The following is an 8,928-nucleotide window of genomic DNA, read 5'->3' as shown; positions in this document are numbered from 1 at the left end:
GCGGGGTCTGTGCTACCTGCAGCCCTCCCACGTTCTCCTCGGGGACAGCCAGCCCCTCTGAATCCAGTGCCCCAGCAGCGGAGGGGTGAACATAACCTGGGGAAAGCTGCAGCGGCTAAAGTACTGTCTGTATATTAGTTTTGACATTGTTTTAAGTTTTTTTTTCTTTTATCCCCTTTCTCTCTAATATTCTAGATAATATTGTTTATCATTGTTAGCATTGTTGTAAGCGGATTGACGAGGACTCTTTGAGCAGACTGTTAAAGCTTTTAAGTAGACTAACAATAAATTGTATGTCTTCTCATATAAGTTATGTTTCTCTAGCCAACGTAAATGGCACAAGTTGTGGTAAAGCAACACTGACTTCTGTGAGGGCAATATTTGCTAAGCTGGAATAACGATGGAGAGAAAGATGAGCATCTAATGGTAACCTCAGAAAACTGGGTCTGGCCGAGTGCCACCCTTTGTTGTTTTTCCAGGCTACAGCATCCAGCTCAGGCTGCCTCAGCCCTTCCCTGCTGTGCTGCCACTCCCTCAACGTAGGATTAAATGAACCTTCTCCTCTCAGTACAGGTAAATCAGTGAAATGCCCAATTTCCAACGCACAGCCTCATAGGTACTCAAAAACAGTGGGCACAAGCCCCATCACCAGCCCCACTACAAAGCATCGTATCTCAGGTGTTTTAAGACTTGTTGTTCAAACACAGTGCAAGCTGCTGGCTCCTCCATCCCATCAGGGAATAACCAGAGTACAAATGTGGGTCAGGTCAGAAGAGCAGCCGTTTTATTGATGATAGCTAGAGGAGAGAAGGCTGAGCAGCAGAGAAACAGGCTCTGCTGATGTGAACACTGTGCCTGCAGAGTGGAGAGAGGGTTTGTATTCTCTTGGAGATGCTACGCAAAAGACAGATAACAGGGTGCGAGCTGTGCACATCTGTTACACACACAAGGCTACACGCATGGCCAGTCTGGATTCTGCTGTCTTCAGCGCGGGAACTAGTTTATCATGAAGGTTGCGCAACGATTACTGTTTCAGGAGACAAGGTGAAGGTTCAATCAAGAGGCCTGCTTACACCCTAGCATTTCTACTTCCACAGTCCCCCAAAGGTTATTCGTTACGCCCAGGGAGACTGCCCATTACAGGGGAAGAGAGAGCTGCTATCAGATATGATGGTGGGGGGAGCGGTCCTTCCACCCCGCACTTGTTTCATCGAGGTGATGGGTGATGCAGACTTTGCATCGTGAGACTCGGCTGCTGCATCATATACTCAATATTCACGTGCATAAATACTTTCTACCAAAATTCCCGAGTTCCCACTGTGAGCCAGTTCAGTCCCTGCTGCTGGAGCCACCAGCCCTCAGAAGGGTCAGCCCAGGGCCGGAGCATTGCGTGGCGCAGCCAGCACAGCACCAGGAACCATCCCCTACCAGCCAGGGTCAGAGACTGTTCCCATTTTGCCTGTCAAGAAATGGATGTGAAAAGATTTGCTTAACCTTGGTGATTGACTTTTATACACATTCTTATTAAGGGACCCCCTCACAATTTTCATCAGCTCCGCATCAGTGGAGTTTCATCACAGGTTAACGTCCCCGGGGGTGAATGGAGAGGTGACCCACCAGCCAAGGCCAGGGATGCTCCTTATGGAGACTACACGTTAGGGAAGGGGAGGAGGGAGGGGACAGAGGAGATTTTAATATAAAAAAAAATTACAAAAGCAGGAAGAAATTATTCTTTTCACAGGCACATCTCCAAACACTCCTGTACTAGGACAAGGCACCAAGACTAGCAAGGTCAGTATTTACAAAAATGGCTAGTCTGAGAACAGCAAAACCTGATTTTCAGAGCAAGCAGGTGCCCATATCTCTCACATGCCTCTGAAAGAACAGAAGATGCTCGTTGCACCCCTGCAAACCCGGCCCTCGGTTCCCCATGTCGAGCACCGAAACAGCAGCACCTACCACCTGTGGCTACGTGGGCACCAGCCGGGACGAGCCCAGCGAGCCCGGCACAGCCACGGCACTGGCACCTGCCTCCAGGAGCCACGACGATTCCCCGTCCTCCTTCAAGGCTGCACATAAACCTGTCCCCCTTCCCCAGGGTACTTTGCTCGTTGGTCCATTCCTCAGACAACAATCTCCTAACAATGCTGCAGAGCCTTTATTTCTCTTTAAGGGGGCTTTAAACTCCCCTTACTGCACACCCTAACTACAGCAGTCATCAATTTGTGTTGATAATTTCTTTTATCGCCCAAATTCCTCTGCCTTCCTGGCCTTAGGATTAGACTTTCTGGCATATCTTAAAAGCATCAAGTATATCACATACCCCTGCACACCTGACCCATAAAACATTAACCCTCTTCCTTTCTTGCTCATTATCTCAGATGGCCTTTAACTAAAAAACGTGGAGCTGCATTTTCCAAACTTCCAAATCCTGCCTTGAGCTCAACATAATATCAGGTACAAACCATGAAACTTCTGAAATTTCCTGAAGTACACATCCATTTGAAATAAAGGTTTTGATTTAAAGCTTTCAGGAGTCAAAGTATCAATTAAAAGAATGGTACAATTACAATATTGTCTGTTAGGTCTGAGATATAAATCATTTCAGTACCTTCTGCCTAATTACAGTGAACCAATGAAAGTGTATCTAGAAGTAAGCAAGGAAAAAAAAAAGATTATTTACATGCAATGGTGTCTGTTTCCTTTATTCTTTTCTTTGGCAAAAATGATAGAGGAAAAACATTGGGCGCGAGCCTCAGCCTTTGCCTTTGTCTTGTTGGTTTTTTCCTTTGGATGTCTGAATAAAAAGGGAGTAAGAAAAGATGACTTCAATAGAAATAAATGCTGCAAGATTTACAGCACAGCTTCTGCGTTGATAGCTCCCCAGCACCTTCTGAGCCTACTAAAGCACTCCGAGATAACCAAGTGAAAAGCATTGTAGGAATGTGTTTCTTTAATAAAAATCCTTTGTGCAGTTTACAGATCCAAGCCAGTGTGACGTGTCCAAGGGCATGCTGCCTTCACCCAGGCAGGCCCCAGACTGGCTTGTTTTGCTAGTCACATCACAAAGTCATGTCTAAAATGTTTCCCACTACATCTCAGCTATTTCAAATCTCAAATCTCAAGTCTCAAATCTCTCTCATAAATAAGCAACTTTTTTCCCCCTCCAGGACACATATTTGCATTTTTCCATGTTAAAAAAAAAATAAAAAAGTCTCATCTGGTGATCTTATTCCCATGTTTCCAATCTCTAGATAGATGCATTCCTAGAACAGGGAGGAATGCAGGGGAGGGAGAAGTTAGCCCAATGTAGGATAAAGGCAAAATAGGAGTGGGTACACATCTGGATAAAGCCCTCCGGTAAGACTCCTGCAACTTTCCAGTCCCTACAGAAGCAAGCAGTGGTATAAACCCCAGTTGCACGTAATTCCTTGCAGGAATGTTGTTAGTATTAAGAACCTTAACAAGGAGAGTCTCAGCAGTGGTTCTGTTCACTCTATCACAGTTCAGTGAATCCAGTAGACTCGTCAGTCTGGCTGGAAAAAGAATAACAACCACAAAAGCAGGGAAACTGTTGAGGCATTTCGTAACTGTTGTTGCTCTCTTTGTTTTCTCCCCCTCTTATTTGATATTCCCTCTTTCCTCCCACTATTTTGGGATATTTTTTGTGACTCCTTCAATGTACTTCAATTCTGGAAGAAAAGTCTGCTTTTAGCCCACACCACAGATGTTTCAAAGGCAGTAACTGACTCAAGTTGGTCTTGTGATGGAAACTGTGGTGTAGCTTGATGTTGCCATGGCTTCTTTAGTTGACAAAATAATACTTTTGACAGACAACTTCTAGGTCTTTCATAGCCCTCTGATTTCACACAGGATGGGGGGAACTTGAAGGACAGAAAGTGAAATGACCTTGTAAGAAAAAGGGATTGTAGGAGAAGGCTGGTGGCAGAACTGGGCATGGACCCGAGGCCTTTTCATTGCCAGGGCTGTCCCAGCTGCTCTCCTTCTGACTCCACTTGAGGCAAGTAAGATTTTCAACAAGATTTAGCCCAGTGCTGAGAAATGGCGATTCACTCAAACAGTCTGTGAGGATGTTGGAGATGTCCCTGCTCACCGCAGGGGATTGGACTAGATGACCTCTAAAAGTCCCTTCCAGCCCAAATGATTCTATGATTCTATGATGTGCTGGGTTCAGTAAAGCTTGACTGAGACATTTCCCTGTGGTCCTCAGCAGAATTTCTGGTTGGGGTGATACTTACAGCGGTGATACTCCCCCTCCCCACAGTACGATGCTTATGGTCTGCAAAGATATCAGAACGTACCCACACATTTTGGGGCAAGGACTTGAATTCAGTGCTTCTGAATCTACAGGGAATGTAGTGGCCACCAGCTATTAACTTCTGCTTGTTCCTCCTCTCCTCCTTTGAGGAAGGGGGAAGGGGGATCTAACCAAGCACCGATGTATAATACTGCAGTGCAGCCCTCTGCAGAGGGGGAGAAAAATGTCTAAATTGGTTCCTGTCAGATGTAGGCGTTAATTCATGTTCACTCTCTGCGCAGGCTCTACATCCCAACTTCTCCAGCCAGAAGCTGGCCCCTGATCTTCCCCTATTCTCTTCCATAAAACATATTATTAAAAAAAAAAAAAATGTCAGGGGAAAAAAAGAAACAGTCAAAACTTACCAGCTAGTGCTTCCCTCTGCGGTTGCATCTCAGCCTCATTATGTCACCTGAACAATAGGAATTCTCCTGGTCTATTTTAACGTGGGAGCTGCCTTGGAAAGCTCCAAATCTGACATCCTTGGTGTGGAACCCTGGGGAAATAAAGTTGCTTTAGATTTCCTATAAATACTTCTTCAACCAACAGGAGACTAACATCATCTGTCTCAAAGCTTGATGTTGCAATAAATAGTGCTGAAGCATAGCTTTGGGAAGAACATGAGCCGAGTTTTATTTCGGAGGGAAGCAAATATAAACTTGGGATCTGGCCTGAGAACTTGAAGGGACATAGATGTATTTTACCGCAAAGATTATAGTCAGATATTATATAGCCTTCAAGTCAGCCACAACCCCTCACCCCCGCAATGCCATGGACCTCCAGTACAGCCAGGTCAGGGTGAACTGGAATACTTTAATCACAAATTGAAATTGCAGCCTCCTTGGGAAGGTGATCTGAAGTTACTCTGCAAGGACAAATCAAATCATCTTCATTAGTAGCTTTGACAACCTTGAAAATAAAAGGAGAATTTTCAGGGGAAAAGCTTTCAAGGACATATGTTCACCTTGAGGCCCAGGTACACTCATCAGAGAAAGGTTCTCCACAGTAAGGGCAGGGTGCCCACCCTGCCTAGCTCAAAGTTAGGTGGAGAAGACCCGGCAAAGGCCAAAAGAGCAGGCAGGACCACATCTCTAGGCTGCAGTGATTCAGTGAAAGTCCAGCCCGCTCTTCTTTTACTCCCAGGTAATAAATAATTTTCAGGCTGCCAAACTTTGCTTCAGGTTTCAGTCCCCAACATTTCTAGATCTTGAAATTTCCACAGAGTACCTTGTGCTGTCAAAAAGCAGCTCTTCATTAAAATGCGGGGTTGATAATGTATGGCATGTGGTATATACCCAGCCATTAACATTTTTCAAAAACTCAAACATTGATTATTACAATGGGCACATCTCACTGTAAAGCTAATGAAGGGGGAGCGGGATGCAGATGCCCCCAGGAGGCGAGTTGGCACTGAGCTGGATTTAGACCATCCCATAAGGGCCAGCTCACGGATGATGTTGGAAGGGATTGCAACAGCATTTTCTTAACAACAGAAATCTTTAAAATAGAGCTGACGTGTGGAATGATGGTGCTTTGCAGAAAAGCTGGCTTTATCCAACATGGACATGCAAATGAGGAGACGCATATAACAGAAATATGAGTGGCTGACATTCCTCTCTGGGATCTGGCCACATCAGATATCAGAGGAGCGCAAAAATACCCTTTCATAAGAAAGTAATCAGGGGAGTATGCAAGGCAATCCACCATCTGGGGATACATACTGCAGTGCCCAGCTGCAGCATTCTCTTTTTCTATTGTTTCTTCAGCTGAGGGAGGAAAATAATGGTATCTCCATGCAGGGGTCCCTGTCACTGCTTGCTTCCCCCTCTGTAAATTAATTGTGTCACCTCTATCACACCCCATCAGCTGCAGCCAGGGCAGACTGGGATTTTATTAAAGGTAAGCTGGGGATAGTAATCAGATAGCCTCAAAGCACAGAGGCAGTAGCCTAGTCAGAAGTGCTGCATTTGTTGAGGCAGCGATGGAAATGATCCTATATTAATCTTAAAGATTTCCAGGATCAGTTTCAGAACAGAGAGGTGGCATGACTGTTGAGGACCCTCCTTCGAGTCTCTGGCTCGTTTCACAACAGTCCTAACTGCAACCTAGAAAATAAAAGGAGTCAATAAAAGCTCTGAACGCCACTTGATCTAGTAAGAAACAACATGGATTTGGTGAAGCAGAAAGAGGATGCAGAGAGCAGCCAAGGCCAAGAAAAGAAAGTATATGATGGGACTGGAGAAGCGTGGACCCCGTAAAGGTCAGAGCAGGTGGGAAGAACAGCGAGCAAAAGGTCTTCAAGAAAGAGGATGGTGGTTTGGCAGGATGTCACGATGAGAAGCGTTCAGCTTGTGGTGAACAGATGGAGGCAAAAGGCAGGAGCGAAGGCAGGGAAGAAATGAAGATGGCAGATGACCAAAGCTGTTTATCTAAAAGGACTTAAAAGGAATTACTCTGAAAGGTGACTGAAAAATGACACCATTTCATTGCTTGCTGTCATTTTAATTCAACACCAGTCTAAGCCTTGCCATAAGGCACAACTGAGTTAATATTTGGGATATTATAACCTTACTGACTGTTACTCTCAGGTTACACAACCTCAGCGTGCCTTCACCAAGCAGCACTTCCCTGACATCACAGGCCAGCAATCCAACATCGATGGACAAAGAGTTTTACTCAGGGTCAATGCACTCCCAGAGTCACAAGCTGTCACAAGACCTCAGAACTGTAGTGTAGACTCCGGGTGAATCATCTGAAGTCTCTGAGCAACCCTACGCAAAAGTAAGTAGTCATTCCCAGCTTTTTTTTAAAGGGCCTTCAAATCTCTGCGTTAAAACCTTATATAAAAATGCTTGGTAATACAATTCTCACTTGTCAAATATAAACACGTGCAGCACGTGGCATACAGCGTGGAAAACTGTGATGATTTGCTACAGTCATTCCAAAACTGATCATATCTGTTATTAAGCTTGGTAGTAGGAAAGGACACCACTTCCACTTAATGCTGCAGTGGAAAGTCGAAGCTGTGAGTGGTTAGAGCACGTATTTCACCTGTGCTGCCAGTTCTCGGGCCTCAAACCAGGATCGTTTTTTGTCCTGCCTACAAAAAGAAAAAGAAAATAAATGGTTTCGTGTTCTTATAACAAGTATTTCAGTCTGGTCCTCTAACTGATGCAGATGGGAAAATTTACAGCTAACTGTAAAGTCACACAAAACTTAAAAGAGCACCTGCAGAGGTATTCTTTAGGGAAGAGGTGCTTACAAGTACGCTTCAGGAGACTAGCGATCTCAGCACGTGTGCACAATGCCAAATAAAACTGAAACCCACCACTTTCTATGATTTCATTTCTATTCTATATAATTCCTCTCTATATAGGTATACATACTCTCTCTCTGTGTATATATATATATATGTGCTTCTAACCCAGACCAAGCCTGTAAGGAATGAGTAGCTCCAATGAAGTCAGCTGATGACAACAGCAAAAACAGTGTAAAGGAGAGAAGAATCAGGTCTAGAGTCTTTCAAACACCAATTATTTGGCAGCTAGTCAGTGCTGGAAAAGGTCACTGAACTAAGCCATGTCTAAGGCAATTCTGTAAACACTTAATTTTGAAGTGTTAAAAAGATGGACAAAAAGATGTGCCTCTGCTAGATTTTACACAAGTACCCATTTAAGACAAGAAAACACAGATGTATGTATGCATCCTGAAAGGAGATATCAAAGCACAATAAATGAAAGGTAAAAAAGTAGTTTTCCATTCCTCTGTCCAGACTGATGCACTTGTTGGCAGCTGGGCTCCCCTTTCTTCTCTGGCAAACTTCAGTGTCTGTGCAAAAGTGACTCCTAAATTAAGGCTGCTTGGCACTTCCCAATGCACAGCTCTGTTTTCAGCTGGTTATAATTTTACTTACCAAGCATTAAACAGTTGGGTTAAAGTTTTCCATGCTGGAGGTCTGCTTCAGAATAGGTTATTATATTCTAAAATAGTTCATCTAGAAATGGCTAGGCATTTCTGAAAACAAGGCTCAGGGGATACATATAATTTTTGCCCTTTTAAAACAAAGTGTCCAATTACTTTGTTAAAAAAACTTTTGTGACACAATACTTTGGAGCTGAGCCTTGAAATTCGGTAGGGTTGTCACACCAGTGCATGCTTTTTCCCCCGTTGCCTGCATGTCTGCAGAGGGATGCATTATGCGTTCCAGCTCAGTTCCTCACCCATGCTGGGTACCAGCCCCACGCAGAAGAGATGAGCAGAGCCTTCTCCATACCTGTCTCTCCTGAGCACCTGTGCCACCAGAGCAGGAACTGAGAACGGGAAGATCACTTCACTTGTGCCTGTGTTCTTCACGCCTCCCTGAGCAGCACAGAAGGGACAGGGATAAAAACCTGATTTTGGAGGTAGCGCCAGCGCACGCAAGCCTTGGCTGCTCTTTGCATCACCCCTAGCAGTCTGCTCGCAAGGCTGCGTGTGCTGTTTGCGTGACAGCCCAGTGAATCAGCCCAGCAACAGCCTTTCTGCCTCCCAGTTCACCATACGGCCACGCCACCAGCATTGCTGTCACAGTGCAGGGGTGAGGAGAAGCCTGCGGCAGCCTCTGATGCCAT

Source organism: Cariama cristata, unplaced genomic scaffold (genome assembly GCF_000690535.1).
Source record: "Cariama cristata isolate BGI_N322 unplaced genomic scaffold, ASM69053v1 scaffold21297, whole genome shotgun sequence".
Lineage (NCBI taxonomy): Eukaryota > Metazoa > Chordata > Aves > Cariamiformes > Cariamidae > Cariama > Cariama cristata.
The sequence above is the reverse complement of the archived record's forward strand: the minus strand, read 5'-3'. Positions refer to the sequence as shown.